The sequence below is a fragment of the Saimiri boliviensis genome, chromosome 9 (assembly GCF_048565385.1).
Source record: "Saimiri boliviensis isolate mSaiBol1 chromosome 9, mSaiBol1.pri, whole genome shotgun sequence".
NCBI classification, from domain to species: domain Eukaryota; kingdom Metazoa; phylum Chordata; class Mammalia; order Primates; family Cebidae; genus Saimiri; species Saimiri boliviensis.
The window spans coordinates 393,783-416,394 of record NC_133457.1 but is presented as its reverse complement, the minus strand read 5'-3'; the positions used below and the strand labels follow the sequence as shown (position 1 = coordinate 416,394).

General features: G+C 38.9%; 1 long non-coding RNA gene across 2 annotated transcripts in view; it reads right to left on the bottom strand.

Annotated features, from left to right (window-relative positions):
- The window catches only part of LOC141585514 (uncharacterized), a 174,288-nt gene extending 161,445 nt beyond the window's left edge, over positions 1 to 12,843 (bottom strand). For both annotated transcript variants that reach the window (XR_012519064.1, XR_012519063.1), the window contains exon 1: positions 12,812 to 12,843. This is a non-coding gene — a long non-coding RNA (uncharacterized LOC141585514). The remainder of the gene's footprint in view (positions 1 to 12,811) is intronic.
- Positions 12,844 to 22,612: the final 9,769 nt, after the last annotated feature.

Below are 22,612 nucleotides of genomic sequence, written 5' to 3'. Positions count from 1 at the left end.
ACAACCACCTAGCATTAAAATGGCAGGATCAAATTCACACATAACAATATTAACCTTAAACATAAATGGACTAAATGCCCCCATTAAAAGACACATACTGGCAAATCGGATAAAAAGTCAAAACCCATCAGTTTGCTGTATCCGGGAAACCCATCTCACATGCAAGGACACACATAGGCTCAAAATAAAGGGATGGAGGAAGATTTACCAAGCAAATGGAGAGAAAAAAAATCAGGAGTAGCAATCCTAGTCTCTGATAAAATAGACTTTCAAGCGACAAAGGTCTAAAGAGACAAAGAAGGGCATTACATAATGGTAAAAGGATCATGCAACAAGAAGAGCTAACGATCCTAAATATATATGCACCCAATACAGGAGCACCCAGATACGTAAAGCAAGTTCTTAACAACCAACAAAGACACTCAGACTCCCACACAATAATGGTGGGAGACTTAAACACTCCACTGTCAATATTAGACAGATCAATGAGACAGAAAATTAACAAGGATATCCAGCACTTGAACTCAGATCTGGACCAAGCAAACCTAATAGAGATCTACAGAACTCTCAACCCCAAATCCACAGAATAAACATTCTTCTCAGCACCACATCACACCTACTCTAAAATTGACCACATAATTGGAAGTAAATCATTCCTCAGCAAATGCAGAAGAATGGAAATGATAACAAACAGTCTCTCGGACTACAGTGTAAGCAAATTAGAACTCAGGATTAAGAAACTCATTAGGAACTGCACAACTTCATGGAAACTGAACAACCTGCTCCTGAATGACCACTGGATAAACAATGAAATGAAGGCAGAAATAAACATGCTCTTTGAAACCAACGGAAATGAAAACACAACATATCAGAGTCTCTGGGATGTATTTAAAGCAGTGTCTAGAGGTAAATTTATAGCAATAAATGCCCACATGAGAACCAAGGAAAGACCTAAAATCAACACTCTATCATCAAATTGAAAGAGATATAGGAGCAAGATCAAAAAAACTCAAAAGCTAGCAGAAGACAAGAAATAACAAAGATCAGAGGAGAAATGAAAGAGATGGCGACCCAAAAAAACCTTAAAAAAATCAATAAATGCAGGAGCTGGTTTTTTAAAAAGATCAACAAAATAGACCATTTGACATGTTAATAAAAAAGAAAAGAGAATAATCAAATAGATAGAATACAAAACAATAAAGGGGATATCCCCTCTGATTCCACAGAAATACAAACTACCATCAGAGATTACTACAAACAAATCTATACACATAAACCAGTAAACTTGGAAGATATGGATACATTCCTGGACACCTGCACCTTCCCAAGCCTAAACCAGGAAGGAGTCAAAACCCGGAATACAACAATAACAAGGGCTGAAGCTGAGGTAGCAATTAATAGCCTATCAACTAAAAAAAGCCCAGGTCCAAATGGGTTCACAGCCAAATTCTAGCAGACATATAAAGAGGAGCTGGTACCACTCCTTCTGAAACTATTCCAAACAATCCAAAAAGAGAGAATCCTTCCCAAATCATTTTATGAGACCAACATCATCCTGATACCAAAACCTGGCAGAGACTCAACAAAAAAAGAAAACTTCAGGCCAATATCCATGACGAATATTGATGCAAAAATCTTCAATAAAATACTGGCAAACCAATTGCAACAGCACGTCAAAAAGCTTATCCATCACAATCAAGTTGGCTTCATCTTGAGGATGCAAGGCTAGTTGAACATATGCAAGTCTGTAAATGTAATCCACCACATAAACAGAACCAAAGACAAAAACCACGATTATCTCAATAGATGCAGAGAAGGCCTTTGACAAAATTCAACAGCACTTTATACTAAAAACTCTCAATAAACTAGGTGTCAATGGAATGTATCCCAAAATAATAAAAGCTATTTACAACAAACCCACAGCCAATATCATAATGAATGGGCAAAAACTGGAAGCATTCCTTTTGAAATCTGGCACTAGACAATGATGCCCTCTCTTACCACTCCTATTCAATATAATATTGAATGTTCTAGCCAGAGCAATCAGGCAAGAAAAGAAACAAAGGACATCCAATTAGGAAAGGAGGAAGTCAAATTGTCTCTATTTGCAGACAACATGATTGCATATTTAGAAGACCCCATCATCTCAGCCCCAAATCTCCTGAAACTGATAAGCAACTTCAGCAAAGTCCCAGGATACAAAATCATAATCGTTCCTATACATCAATAACAGACTCAAAGAGAGCCAAATCAAGAACCAACTGCCATTCACAATTGCTTCGAAGAGAGTAAAATAGCTAGGAATACAACTAACAAGGACTTCTTCAAGGAGAACCTTGCTCAAGGAAAATAAGAGAGGAGAAAAGAAATAAGACAGGACACAAACAGATGGAAAAACATTCCATGCTTATGGTTAAGAAGAATCAATATTGTGAAAATGACCGTACTGCCCAAAGTAATTTATAGATTCAACACTATCCCCATCAAGCTACCTATGACCCTCTTCACAGAACTGGAAAAAAACACACACACACACACACTTTAATTCATTTGGAACCAAAAGAGAGCCTGCATAGCCAGACAATTCTAAGTAAAAAGAACAAAGCAGGAGGCCTCATGCTACCTGACTTCAAACTATACTACAAGGCTACAGTAACCAAAACAGCATGGTACTGGTACCAAAACAGAGATAGAGAATAATGCAGCAGAACAGAGGCCTTGGAGTCAATGCCACACATCTATAACCATCTGATCTTTGACAAACATGAAAAAAACAAGCAATGGGGAAAGACTTCCCTGTTTAATAAATGGTGTTGGCAAAACTGGCTAGCCAAGTGCAGAAAGCAGAAACTGGATCCCTTCCTGACACCTTACACTAAAATTAACTCCAGATGGATTAAAGACTTAAAATTAGATCTAACCCCATAAAAACCCTAAAACAAAACCTAGGAAAAACCATTCAGGACATAAGCATAGGCAAGGACTTCATGACTAAAATATGAAAAGCATTGACAACAAAAGACAAAAGAGACAAATGGGATCTAATTAAACTCCAGAGTTTCTGTACAGCAAAAGAAACAATCATTACAGTGAACCTGCAACCAACAGAATGGGAAAAAAATTTGCAATCTACCCATCTGACAAGGGGCTAATATCCAGAATCTATTAAGAACTCAAACAGATTTACAAGAAATAAACAAACAAATCCATTCGAAAGTGGGCGAAGGACATGAACAGACACTTTTCAAAAGAAGACATATGTGAGGCCAACAAACGAAAAAATGCTCATCATCACTGGTCATTAGAGAAATGCAAATCGAAACCACATTGAGATACCATTTCATGTCAGTTAGAATGATGATCATTAAAAAATCTGGAGGCAATAGATGCTGGAAAAGATGTAGAAAATAGGAACATTTTTACACTGTTGGTGGGAGTGCAAATTTGCTCAACCATTGTGGAAGACAGTGTGGCGATTCCTCAAGGACCTAGAAATAGAAATTCCATTTGACCTAGCAAACCCATTACTGGGTATATATCCAAAGGTTTATAAATCGTTCTATTATAAAGACACATGCACTCGTATGGTCATTGCGGCCCTGTTTACAATAGCAAAGACTTGGATCCAACCCAAATGCCCATCAACAATAGACTGGACAAGGAGAATGTGTCACATATACACCATGAAATACTATGCAGCCATAAAAAATGATGAGTTTGTGTCCTTTGTAGGGACATGGATGAATCTGGAAACCATCATTTTCAGCAAATTGACACAAGAACAGAAAATCAAACTCCGCATGTTCTCACTCTTAGGTGGGTGTTGAACAATGAAAACACATGGACATGGGGAGGGGAGCATCACACACTGGGGTCTGTTGTGGGAGAATAGAGGAGGGACAGCAGGGGGTGGGAGGTTGGGGAGGGATAACATGGGGAGAAATGCCAGATATAGGTGAGGGGGAAATGGAGGCAGCAAAGCACATTGCTGTGTAGGTACCTGTGCAACAATCCTGCATCATCTGCACATGTACCCCAGAACCTAAAGTGCAATAAAATACATATATATATATATATATGTAAATTTTTTTAAAAATAAAGTTTACTGCATATTAACTCCATATAATTTTATGTACATTATCCCATTGATGCTGCCCACAACAACCTGATAATATAGGTAATGTCATTGGGTAAATTTTGCAGATGAAAAAATTGTGTCTTAGTAATATCAAATAACTTACCCATGTAGTTTACAAAACACAAACAAAGTGACAGAGCTTGAACTTGAATTCAGGTCTTAATCCCTAAACAAAACTGTGTCTATCTGGTGGGGAATCATGCTCTGCTTTCACACCCACTCTGTGAAATGTCAGGTTGAGCATATTCAGGGCTCCACAATCCTATTAGACATTTCTTCTTTCTCAAATGGTTTCATATGTTGGGAATCAAACACTTCTGATTCTCATTAAATAAAAAAGCAAATCAGCATGTACATAACATAGAGCATTTGATAATCAAGATGGAATGGAAGCAAACTTTGTGTCTACAAATATCCAGAATAAGTTACAAAAATTTTCCAAATATGACTGTCTATAAAAATGAAAACATAATAAACACTTAGAAAAAAATCATTCTACTGAAAAAATAAGTTCCATAACTGAGAATTCAAAAATTAAGTCATGACATAACTATTCTCAGGATTTTATACGTTAAAAAAGAGACAGGCCAGGAATGGTGGCTCAGTATTATGCTCAAAGGTCTCAGTGTCCTTCAATCAAAACATTATGTGAACTTTTTTCCTGACTCATCTTTGATTAGAAATTAATTGAAATGCTCTAGACTTAAAGACACAATAATATTTTCGTTCATAGTCCTAGATAATATTACATAAACATGTAGTTCTTAATTCTTAGGAACTGTGTGATACCTACATGAAGAAAAACGCAAACTGAGGGCTAAGAAATGTAGCAAAATAAATTAATAATGAAAGAAAAGGAAAACACTGTTTCTTCTTTCCTCCTCCCTCTCATCATTAAATAAGCATTGTTGTTGTGGTCTCCCAGGTATTCAGTGTGGTTCAATGTTTGTGGTGAGGTTGCTGTCAGATCTTGCAGTTATTTTAGGTGGATTAGGTATTGAGCAGAATAAAGTTCTTCGAAAAGCAGGGCATGATCTTTGTACTCTTGAGAGAACATAGGCAGAACCTTATAATCTCTTGCTAATTACCCTGAGTAAAGTAATTTTTTTTATCTATCTGCCAGTTGGTTTCCTGCAAATTGCAAAAAGAAAAAAAAAACTATTATGGGATTTTGTTCAAACTAATTACTAATATTTTATCATGAAGACTGCTCAAGCATAATCCTCTTTCCTTAGTTTGCTTTCTCCTTGAATTTAAAGTCTTATGCTAAGCCAAGGAGTAGTTTAAACATCCTAAACTGTAATAGATACTCCTGATTTTTAGCCTCCCACTATAATAAAGTACAATGACACCTCATTACTCTAAGTCAACAGTTGCTAAAAAGCATTGTATACAGCTTTTCTTAGCAGAAGGTTATGGAATGCGCAGTAGGTCAAAATCAAAAGGAGTCTTGCTACTAACCCATCCCAGGTTGTAGAAGGAACACTTCCTTGCCCATTGATTTAGAAGTTTGTGACTTGGTTTGATCTATGGGTTATTAGCAGACATGATGAAAGCAAAGACTTGGAATATGCTTGTATAGTCGGGCTTTTGCCACTGCCACAAAAGAACATGTCCCAGAAAACTGGCCCAGAAGAATGAGGGACATGTGGAGCAGACCTGGACACAACCTAGAGCCTGAAGACAAGCCCAGCAGAGCCCAGACTAGATTCACCCCAGCTGACCTGCTGACTTGTAAGCTAGAATAAATGTGTATTCTTATAAGCCTTGGATATGCTGTGGTTGTTATGCAACAAAAGCCGCTTGGCACTTTTTTTTCTTTTTTTTGAGACGGAGTTTCCCTCTTGTTACCCAGGCTGGAGTGCAATGGCACAATCTCGGCTTACTGCAACCTCCGCCTCCTGGGTTCAAGCAATTCTCCTGCCTCAGCCTCCTGAGTAGCTGGGACTACAGGCATGCTCCACCATGCCCCGCTAATTTTTGTGTTTTTAGTAGAGACTCGGGTTCACCATGTTGACCAGGATGGTCTTGATCTCCTGACCTCGTGATCCGCCCACCTCAGTCTCCCAAAGTGCTGGGATTATGATATGCATGAGCCACAGCACCTGGCCCACTTGGCACTTCTGATGTCATTATTCTTTCTTTTTTTTTTTCTTTTTAAATCTTTTTTTTTTTTTTTTTTTTTTTAAAGACCGGGTTTCACCATGTTGGCCTGGCTGGTCTTGAACTCCCGACCTCAGGCGATCCGCCCGTCTTGGCCTCCAAAGTGCTTGGATTACAGGCGTGAGCCACCACACCCAGCCCAATGTCATTATTCTTACTTTGCAGACAAATGACAGTAAGACTCAGAGAAGCAAAGTAACCTGCTCAGTTTCCTATTAATTAAATAATAGAACCATAGTTGCCTACATGAAAAGCAAAAGAAGGCCGGGCACGGTGGCTCACGCCTATAATCCCAGTACTTTCGGAGGCCAAGGCGGGTGGATCACGAGGTCAAGGTATCAAGACCATCCTGGTCAACATGGTGAACCCCCGTCTCTACTAAAAAAAAAAAAAAAAATTATCTGGGCATGGTGGCGCACACCTGTAGTCCCAGCTACTTGGAAAGCTGAGTCAGGAGAATTGCTTGAACCGAGGAGGTGGGGGTTGTGGTGAGCTGAGATCGCGCCGGTGCACTCCAGCCTGGGTAACAAGAGCGAAACTCCGTCTCAAAAAAAAAAAAAAAAAGAAAGAAAGAAAAGAAAAGAAAGACCAGAGAAAGGTCAATAGCATTCATAAGGCTGTGTGTGATATGCATTTGATTTAATTTAAAAAATCTACATACTACATGAAAAATAACACATACGAAGTCCCTTTTCTCTTTTATCTTATCACTTCAAGGTACGTTCTAAACACTGATGACTTTACGAAAGGATCCTGACAGTCTCAATTATAGTGAATTGCACTCACACGCACGCACACAAAAAGAACTATTAAAGACCTTGACAAGAAAATAAACTGAGCTGTAGAACATCACTGTTTATTCAAAGGTCACTTCTAAGTTTAGCACTCAAAGTAGAAATATTTATTTTTATAAAACCGTGAATAATAAACCCAAGGGAGTATGTGCACATTTTAAGAAAAATCAGTACTAAGATTGCCTATTACAGAATTCCTGGGATTCTTGACCAACCAGCTTTTTAAAAGCTCTGGAGTCTCCTAATTGCTCAGACTGTTATAATTTCCTAGGAATAGTCCAAGGAAGTTTTTCTAATAAAGAAATAGTCCAATGAAAAAGAAAAAAACATTGATACTTGAGAACAAATAAAAAGCTGTGAATAATCTTTAAGCCTTGACAAAGACATCTATATCAGGTGAAGTTTGAGGCACTAATGCAAATACAGAGTGAAATTTAACACAAACTGAGGGAAAAAACTGAATCTGAATGTTACAGGGAGAAAAAGAAAAAGTGAAGAACCTCGGTAATTTCATTAAGAAATTACCAGGGGCTATGAAATCAGCTCAGAATTAAAGTTAATAAGTATCAGAGATAGTAATCAAGATGGTCCAGTAGCAGGAATACCAGCATCATGGGACAGGAAAAAGGCATTAGTAGATATTGAGACTATATAATAAATTTCCTTTCTCACACATTTTGACTCAAGTCAGACTAAATACAGCTATTACTCTGCTCATTAGACTGAGAAAAATGAAAAGCAGCAATGCCAACAAATATATTGAGCCACGAAGACCTTGAGATGGCTTAGGTGGATACTCTTCCTTCCTCATAGATTCTTAAACTATTCTTGGGAAATGCTCATGGGTAATTGAGCTAATTTGTAAGATTTATTTAAATGTTCCTTTTCTTACCTTGTTTCTCTTTACACTGTGAACTCTACCACAAGCTAACAACTTCTGCGAAGAATTAAGGGGGAATGTAGGCTATTTGATTTAACAAAAAGTGTACCAAACAATGACAATAACAGTAATAATATTAACCACCATGTGTTGAATATTAGTATCCTCCATGAAAATTGCCTTAAAGTCAAAGAGCAAAATATAGCCCTTGCCTTCAAAGAACTTATAGTATAATAGGAAAACTCTAATGATGATACTCTATTAAGCAGCTACTATGTGTCATCACTGTTCTAAATGTTTTACTTACGTGTATTAACTCATGCCTTTATCACAAAACTCTTACGAGATGGGAGCTATTACCACCATTTGATAGTTGATGAAAGTGAAGTCCATAGAGGTTCAAGTAACTTGCAGAACATCATAAAACCAAAACCCATGTTCATAACCTCTATGTCACAATGATCCTTTAATGTCATAAATAGTTATGGGGCAAATATAATGCCAAATAGGGAGGTATTCTTTCTAATTAGCGGATTTGAGAAGGTTATCTTAAAGACACAAGCATTTGAGATTAGTAAAATATAAGTTAAATTTAAATAAGTCCACTTGGTTACTGATTAGCTGCTGATGTCAAAAAGAAGTGTGATTAGGCTGAGCATGGTGGCTCACATCTGTGATCCCAGCACTTTGAATGGCTGAGGTGGGCAGATCAGGAAGTCAAGAGATCGAGACCATCCTGGCCAACATGGTGAAACCTTGTCTCTACTAAAAATACAGAAAATAGCTGGGCATGGTAGCGTGAGCCTGTAGTCCCTGCTACTTGGGAGACTGAGGCAGAAGAATCACCTGAACCCAAGAGGCGGAGATTGCAGTGAGCTGAGATCGATCGTGCCACCGCACTCCAGCCTGGTAATGGAGTGAGACACCATCTCAAAAAAAAAAAAAAAGAAAGAAAGAAAAAGAAAAAAGTACGATTTCTGAAATTTAACCACACACCAAAACACCATGTTGTACACCATAAATATATTAAATTTTTATTTGTCAACTTGAAAAATAATCTAAAAAAAAAGAGGTGACCAAAACAATATTTGGATAATTTCTCAAGTTCATATACCACCCCAATCTGTACCTTCAAGGTGCCAAGCATCTAATAATATAGTAGAAGAAAGTTCTTAGGTTATTGAAAAATAAACTACCTAAATTTTCTCAGGACTTTAATCTTTCAAAGCATTCATCTAACTCAATGTGTGATCCCAATAGTGACTGAATTTATAAAATACTCTGCATAACCGGTAAGACCACTGGTCAGGAAATTATAGTCCTTGAGCCAAAGCCAATCCAAAGCCTATTTTTGTAAATAACATCTTATTAAAACACAGCCATACTCATTAATTTACATATTGTCTATGGCTATTTTTGCACTACAATGGCACAGTTGAGGAATTTGGAAGAGATGTTATGGCTAGTAAAACCTAAACTATTTACTGTGTGTGCCTTTATAGACAAAGTTTTCTAGTCCTTGGATTATAGAGAACTTTAAAATGAATGATCTCCCATTTTCATGAAAATCCTGTCTTACCCTTATCAAAAAATTTCCCCTTGATTCTATTCTAAGGCTTCTATAATATTTAAAACAATGTTTACAACATCAATATTATCTTTCCCGAGTTCAGTAAAGCCCAACCAACCCAAACTCAGCCTCCTATTCTATTATTATTATTATTATTATTATTATTATACTTTAAGATCTGGGGTACATGTGCAGATTATGCAGGATTGTTACATACATGCCACGGTGGTTTTCTGCTGCATCCATCCGCCTGTCACCTACATTAGGTATTTCTCCTAATGTTATCTCTCCCCAATCCCTCCACTCCCTGCTATCCCTCCCCTAGCTCTCCCACCCTCTAACAGGCCCCAGTGTGTGATGTTCCCCTTCCTGTGTCCATGTGCTCTCATTGTTCAACACCCACTTATGAGTGAGAACATGTGGTATTTGGTTTTCTGTTCTTGTGTCAGTTTGCTGAGCATAATTGTTGCCAGTTTCATCCATGTCCCTGCAAAGGACATGAACTCATCCTTTTTTGTGGCTGCATAGTATTCCACCGTGTATATGTGCCACATTTTCTTTATCCAGTCTATCACTGATTGGCATTTGGGTTGGTTCCAAGTCTTTGCTATTGTGAACATCTTTTATTCTTTTCAAGACAGTTCTAAGTTACTGATGCCAAAAGGGTTATCATGTTCAACTATTAAAGTATATACAAATAGAGAATACTCTCCTGAAAGTTATAAAAATCATTTTAAGTAGAACATAGGACCATTCTCTAAACTTTATACTCTGATGTGTACAATATGAGTGCAAACAGTTGGTATGATATAATGAATAAAAAGCATCCAAGCAGGTTATAACTGAAATCTACCCAGTGGGTAGTTTTTATAATGTCATCTCACAGTCCCTCCAGGGAAAATGAGTTCCAGGTGAGATGAATTAATAAGCATATTCACAGTGATGTATTCAAAACAAAGCCTAAAAATTGAATTCCTTCTTCTGGCTTCCCAAAATAATTCAACAGTTAACTGTGATGATCTTTTTTTCCATATCCTTCTTCAACATTTCCCTTAATTCCCTATCTCCTCATTGCTGTCAATCTAGCCAGTATCTTTCTAGACTCTCCCTTTTGCAAATCAAAAGTTGTGGAGCTAATGTTTGAGTCTCCCCCAAAATCAAATGTTGATGATGCCTTAACCCTCATTGTAACGTGACTACATTTGGAGAAAGAATGTGTGAGAAATAATTAAGGTTAAATGAGGCCATGAAGATGGTGACCTAATCCTATAGGGCTGGTGTCCTTATAAGAGAGAGAGCAGACTGGGTACGTGACTCACGCCTGTAATCCCACCACTTTGGGATGCTGAGGCAGGTGGATCACCTGAGGTTGGGAGTTGAAGATCAGCCTGGTCAACATGGCGAAACCCCATCTCTACTAAAAATCCAAAAATTATCCGGGCGTGGTGGCAGGCGTCTGTAATCCTACCTAATTGGGAGGCGGAGGCAGGAGAATCACTTGACCCCAGAAGGTGGAGGTTGCAGTGAGCCAAGACTGGGCCATTGCATTCCACTCTGCGCAACAAGAGTGAAGCGCCATCCATCCCCTGCCCACAAAAGAGAGAGAGAGAAAGAGAGAGAGAGAGAAAGAGAGAGAGAGAGAGCGCAGAGTGCTCACTTGCTCTCCACAAGCACAAACAAGAGGTCATTTGAGCACATAGTAAGAAAGCAGCCATCTCCAAGCCAGAAAGAGAGCCCTCACTAGGAATCACATCTGCAGGCACTTGGATCATGGAGTTCTAGCCTCCAGAATCACGAGAAAATAAATTTCTGTTGTTTAAGTCACGTAGTCTCTGGCATTTTGTAATGATAGCTCAAACAGACTAATATACCAAACCTAAACATCACCTGTCTCAGTTTGGTATGTGTTGCTATAAAGGAATAAATGAAGCTGGGTAATATATAAACAAAAAAACTTTATTTGGCTTATGGTTCTGCAGGCCATGCAAGAAGCACGGCACCAGCCTCCGCTTCTTGTGAGGACCTGGAGAAGCTTTCAATTGCGGCAGGAGAGGAAGGGAGGCCAGTGTGTCATACAGCAAGAGGGGGAGCAAGAGGAGGAAGCATGCCAAACTCTGAACAACAAGCTCTCACATGAACTAATAGCATGAGAACTCACTCATTACCACAGGAGAACGACACTACACCATTCGGAAGGAATACGACCCAAACACTTCGGAAGGGATACGACCCAAACACGTCGGAAGGGATACGACCCAAACACGTCGGAAGGGATACGACCCAAACACGTCGGAAGGGATACGACCCAAACACTTCTACTAGGCCCCACCCACTGGGGATCAAACTTCAACATGAGATTCGGAGGGGACAAAAATCCAAATCACTTCATCACCTAAAGATTACTTTTCAAAAGTGATACTTTGGGCATACTACTTTCTCCTCAAGAACATGTGTTTTGCTGCCATGATTGTCTCTTCTTCTGTGACTATAATGCTGTTTGAATCATCACCCTTATCTAGCTAGCATCCAAGGTTTGCTACAGTCTTAGCACTTTCTAACCTCAACTCTCTCCAAGAGTTTACAAAGTTAGGTGCTTTGTTCGCTGAGCCTGAATACACCTTGCTCATCTCTATATTTGTTTGCCCTGAATTTTCACAAATAGTCCTATCTTTTCTGTTGATTTTTAAATACTTTATCTTTCTTATACCTTTAGTCAACTATGGGACCCTGCACTGACTTCTTCCTCTGAATAAAGTCTACTGCTTATATCACTTGTTTTGTTTTGTAAATATATATATATATATACACACATACACATACACATACATATTGAAATAAACCAAGTATGTTTTAAATATTTTTTCAATCAACAAGCTATAGTGAATTCAAATATTAAATGGAAAAATAAAGAAATAAAGCTGCCGGGCGCGGTGGCTCAAGCCTGTAATCCCAGCACTTTGGGAGGCCGAGGCGGGTGGATCACATGGTCGAGAGATCGAGACCATCCTGGTCAACATGGTGAAACCCCGTCTCTACTAAAAATACAAAAAATTAGCTGGGCATGGTGGCGCGTGCCTGTAATCCCAGCTACTCAGGAGGCTGAGGCAGGAGAATTGCCTGAACCCAGGAGGCGGAGGTTGTGGTGAGCCGAGATCGCGCCATTGCACTCCAGCCTGGGTAACAAGAGCGAAACTCCGTCTCAAAAAAAAAAAGAAAAAAAAAGAAATAAAGCTAACTTTTACTGTAGCAACAATAAAAAAACTTACCTAGAAGTAACTTCATCCAAAACACATGGGATCTGTAAGATAAATAAGTAACAGGAAAGTTCTGTGAGATATAGCATATTTTTAGGAAGACTGAATAAATATATATAAACATTATAATATGAATAATAGATATTTCATGTATATGTCCATTATTTCAAAATCAATATATAGTAATAAAGCAATATCAAAATCCCAAAATGATCATGTGAATCTTGATATAATTAGGCCAAAGTTTATCAAACATAAAACATGTTAAAACAGCTAATAAAATCTGAAAGAAAAAAGAAATAGGAGAATTGCCTATATGAAATATTTGACAATCTACAATAACTAACTGTATTATCCTAGTATAATATAAACAATCACATAAACATATAGAATAACTTATAAACAGGTACTAATCTATAAAAGACTTAAATATTTCTGTAGTGAAATACTGCAAGTCAGTGGAAAGAATGGACACAATTGAGTATAATTTCAAGAATACTGACTGCTGGAAAATTAATAAATTCAGAAAATTAAGTTACATACATACTACAGAGTTAACTATAAAAACTAAAACCTTAAAAAATAAGACTAAAATTGGTAAGTATGTGCACTCTATGTGAGAAAGTAATTTCTAAGCATAGAAATAGTGAAACAAATAGAACAGATTTTAGTGCACAGAAGAGAAAACTATATTTAAAAAATTGGAACTAAAATTTAAGGGCAAAAGTTAAGACAAGGAGAAAATATTTGAAATAACCACAGCAAAGGAGAGAGTCAAACAATAGACAGTATATTGGTATGAAAAATACACCCAATGTTAACAGAGCTTCATCTCTGAATGTTATTTTCCTCTTCTAACTTTATGCATATTTAAAATTTTTAGCAGTAAACAAAATGACTTACATAATTATTAAAAAAAAGTTATGAGGAGAAAGGAAAAATATCTATATAATAAAAAAGAAATTGCCAAGGAGGTTGTGGTTAGCAGAGACAGGCTGGTCTTCATTTAAGATTCATCAAAGGTTTTTTTAAATGGACGAGAACTGACACAAAAATTAATCTATAAGTGATGATGGCAAAGGGCTCTCACCCAGAATAGGAGTTGCTTAGTGTCCGATTCTAGAATGGGCTTTGGTCAAAAGAACAAAGCCAAAGGAAATGAACTTTGGAAGAATGCTAAGGCAAAAATAATTTCATAAAGTATAATGTATTTCTCAATTATATATTCTTAGATAGAATAAAATATTATAATCCAATTGAAATCTCTGCTTCCATCTGATCGTTTACAAATAGTAACAAAAGTCTACAAATAAACTACTGCTTCATTCACTTTTGGATAATAGATTGATAATATTAATACATACAAAATAAAGACAATTTAAGAAAGAGAAAATCATGTTTTCAGTATCAGTAACTAGAAGTTAGAATCAAGTACCTACTGTTTGCTTACTGCCTAAAATAACCTGTGCTAAGAATTAGAGTGCATTGGATTTGAGGTTTGAATAGAGTAAAATTTAAATAATCACTCTAACAACTATTTATAAACAGACTATTAGGTGTCTCTGCCCTATTGAAGAGTCAATATAAGGAACAAAATAAGCATTTCTTCTTATTATTGAGTTTTCAGACCATTAAGGGTTACAGAGAAGTAAACAGACAATGATGATATAGTGTGATAAGCGTAGGAAGACACATACAGTGCTTTGACAGCACATAAACAGCATTTATCTCAGATATGAGTGGCCAAGGAAAACTTCCTGAAAGAAAATACTTTTAAGCTGAGACCTGAAAGAGAGTAGAAGTTAGCAAAATTAATATTAAGAAGAAAATAATTATAGACAGGGGAAAATGCATGTGCTCAGAGACAGCAGAAAGCATAGCTTGTTACTGGAGAAGAGAATGGGGAAGGAGAGTGAAAAGAAAAACAGCTGGATGAGTTTAATCAGATTAGTAAGTTTTATTACCTTAGGTTGGTATCTGTAGAACCTGTAATAATGTCATATCCCATTCCTGATACTAGCAATTTATGTTTACTCTCTTTTATTCCTGACTATTCTGACTAGAGGTTCATCAATTTTATTGATTTTCTCAAAAAACTAGCTTTTGGTTTTACTAGTTTTCTCTACTTGTTTGTTTTCTGTGTCATTGGCTTCCACTCTGATACTTATTTACTATTTCTTCTGCTTATTGTTCATTTGCTTTTCTGTTTCTCGTGTCTTTATTTCTGTCGTCAGTATCAGAGTTGCTTGTAAGCTTTCTTCGTTGAGATCAGATCATTTAATCTAGGGCTATTTTCCTCCACTTTGTAATACTCTACACAATGTCTCATGAATTATGACATTTTTGATAGCACATAAGGAGCATTTATCTCTGGATAATAGGAACATCATTATTACCAGCTCTGAGGGAGCACTGGAGATGGATCTCGGTAATCCCTTCAGGTGGCTCCTTCCACAGAATCCATTAATTCTTTCACAAGCATGCATTGGGCAGTAGTCAGCTAAAAGGAACCCTCTTGAGATGTCTGAAGTCCTCTGTCTGTACATAGTTATCCCCTCTCCCTTCTACCCTGCATCCTCTGGTCTCCTAGACGAGGGTAATGGGAACTGATAGTTGAAAGACTGGCTTGGCAAGTTTAAAAGAGCAAGCCAAAAAGGATCACAAGGCACATTTTAAGCCAGGTTCTTTCAGTTATCTATTGCTGCATAGCAAGCCACTTCAAAACTCGGTGGTTTAAAACGACAGTTCATTATTATTTTTTTGGAGGCACCGCAGTTCATTATTACCTGTTCTGTTTCTTTGGGTTGATGACGCTCAGCTCTGTGGTTCTATTTTGAGATCTATGATGTCGCAGTGAAATGCTGACTGGGGCTGCAGTTCATTTGAAAGCTCAGTCAATTCTGCTGGAGGTTCAAAATTGCTCAGTCACATGGCTGGCAATTAATGCCGCAAGCACAGCCGGAGCTGTCAACTGAAGCACATACACATGCCCCCTCCACATATGGCTTGGACTTGTCATATCACGCAGGCTGGGTTAATAGAGGGAGTATCCCCAGAGTAATTGGTCCAAGAAACAGAAAGTACAAACAGCCAGTCTCTTAATTTCTGGGTCCAGAAAATAACAGTCATAATTTGTTAAATCAGTCACAGAGCCCATTCCGTATTTAATGGGAGTGAACAGAGACCCCATTTCTCAGTGAGAAAAATATCAAAGTATATGTGGCCATCTTTAGTCTACCATAAAGGGCAAGATCTTAAACTTTATTTTGAAAGCACCAAATGGAAAGCCAACATTGGCTTTTAAACAGGAGACTGACAAGACAGAGTTACATTTGAGAAACATGGTGCTGAAGGCAGAGGAAAGAATCTGGTATTGGGGAGAAAGAGTAGACTCTAAAAACTCAATTAAGAAGAAATGAGCTCACATGAGAGATCGTGAGGGTTTGAAATATTGATAGCCTCTATAACGCTGGAGAGGAGAGAATCGAGTCAAGATAATTTGAGGAGACAAAAATGAGAGGACTTGGTGACTAGTTTGATGTAGGGACAAATGAAGTAAAGAGAATAGACAAAAATTATTCCCAGGCATCTTAATATTTAAGTGAGTGGTAATCTCATTATATGAAAAAGAAAAGATCAGAAAAAGAAACTAGGATAGTGAGAGGAGCAAAAGATGAATTATGGGGCCGGGCGCAGTGGCTCAAGCCTGTAATCCCAGCACTTTGGGAGGCCGAGGCGGGTGGATCACGAGGTCAAGAGATCGAGACCATCCTGGTCAACATGGTGAAACCCCGTCTCTACTAAAAATACAAAAAAAATAGCTGGGCATGGTGGCGCGTGCCTGTAATCCCAGCTACTCAGGAGGCTGAGGCAGGAGCATTGCCTGAACCCAGGAGGCGGAGGTTGTGGTGAGCCGAGATCGCGCCATTGCACTCCAGCCTGGGTAACAAGAGCGAAACTCCGTCTCAAAAAAAAAAAAAAAAAAAAAGATGAATTATGAATGAAGTTTTATTTTTGACTACAAATACATTTTTTATAGTCTTAAAAATAAAAAAAATGTTTTTAATAAACAGAGAATGCATTTCTCCAGGACTCAGTGATATCCTCGATGTTAAAAACAAACACACAAACAAAATGTGTATTATGAAATAAATAAATACTTTCGTTTCTCTGGCGCTCCCAGCCTCACAGCACCGGGCCGACGTCACCGTGGCTGCAGCCGAGCCGGGCGGTCTGGCAGCAGTTGCGGCACCGGGTCGGGAACCGGCCCTCAGCGCCACCCACAGCGGCTTCGACGGGCTCCCGCCGGCGCCCGGATCTCTCTTCAGAGGAGCGGAGCGGAAGCAGGACCAAGGCGGCCCTCAGTCCAGGGAGCTGCGCGCCGCGGCGTCCGGAAGTTCCCGGCGAGCCCAGGAGAACCCGCGAGTCAGCCGCGCCTGCGCCCCGCCCCGTCCGGCTTCCGGAAGTCCCCGGCGAGCCCAGGAGAACCCGCGAGTCAGCCGCGCCTGCGCCCCGCACCCCCGTCCGGCGTCCGGAAGTCCCCGGCGAGCCCAGGGAAACCCGCAAGTCAGCCGCGCCTGCGCCCCGCCCCTGTCCGGCTTCCGGAAGTCCCCGGCGAGCCCAGGAGAACCCGCGAGTCAGCCGCGCCTGCGCCCCGCCCGTCCGGCTTCCGGAAGTCCCAGGCGAGCCCAGGAGAACCCGCGAGTCAGCCGCGCCTGCGCCCCGCCCCCCGTCCGGCTTCCGGAAGTCCCAGGCGAGCCCAGGGAAACCCGCGAGTCAGCCGCGCCTGCGCCCCGCCCCTGTCCGGCTTCCGGAAGTCCCCGGCGAGCCCAGGAGAACCCGCGAGTCAGCCGCGCCTGCGCCCCGCCCGTCCGGCTTCCGGAAGTCCCAGGCGAGCCCAGGAGAACCCGCGAGTCAGCCGCGCCTGCGCCCCGCCCCCCGTCCGGCTTCTGGGTTTCGCGCGGGCGCCGCAGCCGCAAGCGCGGCCTAACGGTTTTCCTGGCTCGCGCTGTCCGAGACGTCGGAGGCTGCGGGTGTCGCTGCTGAGGGCTGTGGTGGGCCCGGCTGGATCGCGGATTCCGAGCTACATCGGGGGGCTGGGTGGGGATGAAAAGGCCACGAGGAGAACGGGCCGCCCGGGAGCGGGCGGCGGGCGTCTGAGGAGGCTCTGCGGCTTCGGGAGACGCCCGGGCCTGGCGGTGCGGGGCCGCCTCGCCGAGGAGCAGGCGGGTCGCGGAACTGAGGAAGACCCACGGGCGGCCTGAAGGGCGACGCCGGGGAGCCGCAGCGCTGCCTGACGCGCGGAGCCGGCCGTGGGCGCCCGCGGCGGGAGGCCCAGGTAGCGGGGCCCAGCCTGGGGTCGGGGGGGTCCTCAGGCCGGCCTTGCCCGCAGCCCCGCGGCACCCCAGTCCCTGGGCGGCGGCCGTGGAGACGCTTCCGTCCTCAGCAGCTCCCCGCCTGGAGCGCTCGGTAGAGAGTCTGAGTGATTAACGCCCGGAGTGAAGCGCATCCACGTTCAGAACGCGCGGCCCCGTACGTGACGGGGAGATGCGACGTGGGAACTCGTTTCCGTGTCAGAAACGCCCGAGGTCATTTTCAGTAGTGTCCGTTTTACATCCGAATCCACAGACGTAGATGGATTTTTTGTTGTTTTTTTTAAGATAGGTTTTTTTTTTACTGGGGCTTCTTAGAGGGAAACTTGGAAGTGGGAGGTGGGTTCCTTGAGTGGGAAGACGCCGTTTTCTCAAAATGTGAGCTCTATGGTTATCAGTTCTACATAAACCGAATGAAAATAGCGAGCTTTTATCATTTTCGCATGACACTTGCTATCTTTTGTGATGACATGAAAAGTTTTTATAATGGAGTGAAAAAAGACTTGCTCCTCTAGATATCAAAATGTGCTGTTAATTCCCACAAATAATTACTTACTTCCAGCTGAAAAGATAGATAAATACATGGAACAGAATAGAAAATCTAGAAACAGTTAAATATATGTAAGATATAGATGTAGGGACTGATAATGGTAACATTTCAGATGAGTAGCAAAGGATGAGTTGTGAATAAAATGCCTGCTGTGTGAAGAAAACGAATGAAATTTTATGACACAAAAATGAGCTCCTGATGGAATACAGATTGAAAGTTTTACATATGCAAAATGAGAAAAGTACCAGAAGAAAACAAAATTCTTATTCATACAGGTACATTTTACGTTGACAAAAGCCTTCCTAAGAATGACTTCACAAGCAGGCATTCTGAAGGTTGATTTAGCCAACTAAAAATTAAAACCTCCTGTGTATCAGAAAAAAATTAACGAAAGATAACATACTTGAAAAAATTTATATTTTTACTAATATATTTAAATCTATATTCATATGAAAAGTATATCTTCATCCTACAGGGAATTTATTCCTTATTATATATAATATATATTACTGATTATATAACAAATTGTATATATTACTAATATAATGTTTTATATATAAGTTATATGCAGATGAAAAGCACATCTTTATTTTATGGAGAACGCTTTCAAATCAAATTCACAAGAAAAGAACTCTAAAAGTGAACAAAGTACTTATATGCAGATCCACAAGTTATTTATGTACATAGGAAAAAATCCACAGTGTTTCTCGTGAGAGAATTTAAAAGGGGAATGAGACTGTTTTCTATCCACAATGTTTGTGAAAATAAAACGCAGTGATACTTAACTGCTGCTTAAAGTTTAAGTTGCTGATGACTTTTCAAGTAGATAATTTGGTGGTAATTACCACACTTTTAAAATGTATATGCCTTTTACCCATCAATTCCATTACATTAAAATACCTTTAGAAAGTAGAGATACATGCACTTTGTTTTTCTCAGCATTTATGTTAACAAGAACCCATAGAATGGATATGTGACCATTGAAGGTGGCAATAAGTATAGAAGTATGTTGATGTATAAGATGTATTTTGTCATAGCCAGTGAGGAAAAAAAATACTTTGCTTGTACATACACAGAAACATACTATGGTCTTTTGTTAGCCAAAACTGTACAAAATAGGATAAAATGTGTAACTTCTAAGCATATGTATTTTAAGTAAAGTTTTTGTTCCTTTTTCTTATTTGTGATTTCTGCAGTGAGTATAAAACTTCTAGTAAAATTTATTATTAATGGAATAATCCTTGGGAAGAGAAATATGAATCTTGTACAGATAAAAATAATTTCTCACTATTTTTCATCATTTTTATTTTGTGGGTTGTTATCTTTGAACTTTAAGCTTCAGAAGTAAAAAGGGAATCTTTTTATCTGTGCTTGCAGATTTTATTATGTACATATGTTTTTCTTATGTATAGATTTACATATATGTGAACAATGATAGATTACAGTCATGAAAATAACAAATAGCAAATATAATTACTATCACAAAAATATTGGCTTATAGAAGTTATATTTTTAGGTATTAAACTCCCCAACTGTATCCATTCTTTCAATCCATTTATTCATCAAACGTAACCTGAATATCTGTTATGTAGCAGACAAATTGTACTCTCAGGACCCTTGCATACTTAAATACTTCATGTTTACCTGCTCTGCCTGAGCAAGATGAGAGATTTAAAATGGGAATATTAGGACTTAACCTCGTTGAAGCTTTTCCTCCCGCCTTTCAAACAAAAGCATTTCTGAAGGTAGAAAATAGTAAAAGATAACCCCTAACTACTCTTTTGAAAATTTCAGTCTTAAATACTAACATCAATCATTGGAAAGTCTGATTTGCATTTATTCTGTAAAGCTAAGTGTTGACTAAAATAAGCCATACCTGTTTATTTCAATCATGAGTTTTCTTTGGCCTCACATTTTTCAAAAATCAAAGTAAGAAGTAATTTCTTTAAAAAAAAAATGTTGTTATTTCAGTACTCTTTTCCTATGGTACTTTTTTAAGAACCAAAATATATTTGAGTGCCAGTTAAGTGCCTAGAACTGCCCTAGACCTGCTGTGTATACTGTATTTTATTTTACTTAATGTAAGGTCTTATGGATTGTTTGATACCCTCTTATTTTCTATATTGTTTATTTTTAAATGCTACCAATTACAGTTATAAAAAGTTATTAATTATAAATGCCATTCCAGTATCCGATATGTTAAAATGTGACCTAATCTTTAAATCATCCTGCAAAATAGGAATAATTGTATCATTTTACTTCATTAAAATTTCTTCAAGTACTAGTAATAATTATAACATCTGTGGCTCATACCAGTCATTCAAGAACTTTGGAATGCTGAGGTGGAAGGTTCCCTTGATGCCAGGAGTTTGACATCAGCCTGGGCAACAAAATGAGATTCCTACTCTACAAAAATTTCTTAAAATTAGCTGAGCATGCTAATGCACTCCTGTGGACCCAGCTACTCAGTATGCTGGGGCAGGAGGATTGCTTGAGCCTAGGAGTTTCAGGCTGCAGTGAAGTGTAAATACACCATTGCACTGCAGCCTTGGCAACAAAGAGAGACCCTGTCTCAAAAAACTACAATCTAACAATTATTGAGTTTTTGGTTGTTCTGGTAAGAGTTCTAAATAGTTTGTATAGAGTCTTATTTAAGTATCACAATGGTGTCCTGCAAACCAGCTGCTATTGTCATCTTTATTAATGAGGAAATTGAGGCACAGAAAGCCTAAGCAATACCTGGTAAGTGACAGAGTTCAGAGTAGAACTCAAGCCCTAGTTGAACTGAATCCAAAGACCAAGCTCATTTTATCCGAATAGGCTGCTGTTTTCATTAAGGTAGTGAGCAGTAAGAGCTAATAAATGTTCTTTCTTCAAAAGAAAATTACTTGTTTTGAAGACAGAGGAATAACATGCTAGTCAATATTTACTATGACATGAGTCATTATAGGTTTTGAGATACTGCATTACAATTTCCTGAAAACTCCTCTCACTTTCATAGGCCTACTCTGCATTTGGCCTGTGTCCATGGCCATGTGGAAGTGGTCAGTCTCTTAGTGAGCAGAAAATGCCAGATTGACATCGGTGACAGACTAAACAGGATGCCTTTAATGAAGGTATATAGTAGCTAACTCTTTCAACATGGAATGGATTTGATTTAAATACATAGAAATAAATTTATCTCATTTGAATATAACTAGTTGGTGAAACCTGTGGAATATGTATTTTGAATGCTTAGAATTTACAGTCTAATTTTTTATCTAATACTGATAGGCTGTACATTGCCAGGAAGAGACTTGTTCCATATTTCTGCTGGAACATAGAGCCGATCGAAACATTCAAGATGTGTACGGCAACACTGCTCTTCATTATGCTGTGTGTAATAAAGGGATTTTATTGGCAGAAAAACTGCTTTCCCACCATTCAAATATTGAAGCAATAAACAAGGTATAGATCAATCAATTTTCTTTTCAAAATACTTATTCTAACATTGACATAGGTAAGGGTTGATTTTTCAAGTTTGGAATCTCAAGCATTCCCTTAATGAAAATATTTTGAAATAACTTAATTGTCTCAGATTGTACTTTAAATATTGACACTTTTAAAGAAGGTTTTTAGTGCATTTATGGAAATTATTTGTGAATTTTTGCAAGGTAAAACTTTTTTTTTTCCAAATACCCCCAGGGTTGTTTTATTTTTCTAATTAGTGTGAAAAAACACACGAAAAAAATTATCCTAGAAATAGGCTTTATCTTAAACAAAATTAAAGCAGCTTACCATAAATGGAAATCTTGGTGGTACCGACAATTTTCTTAAGAAAATTCATGTATCTTTCAGTAGCAAGGCTTAAGAGGAAAAAATTGGAAGGGAAAAGGAGAGTAATCAGAAATA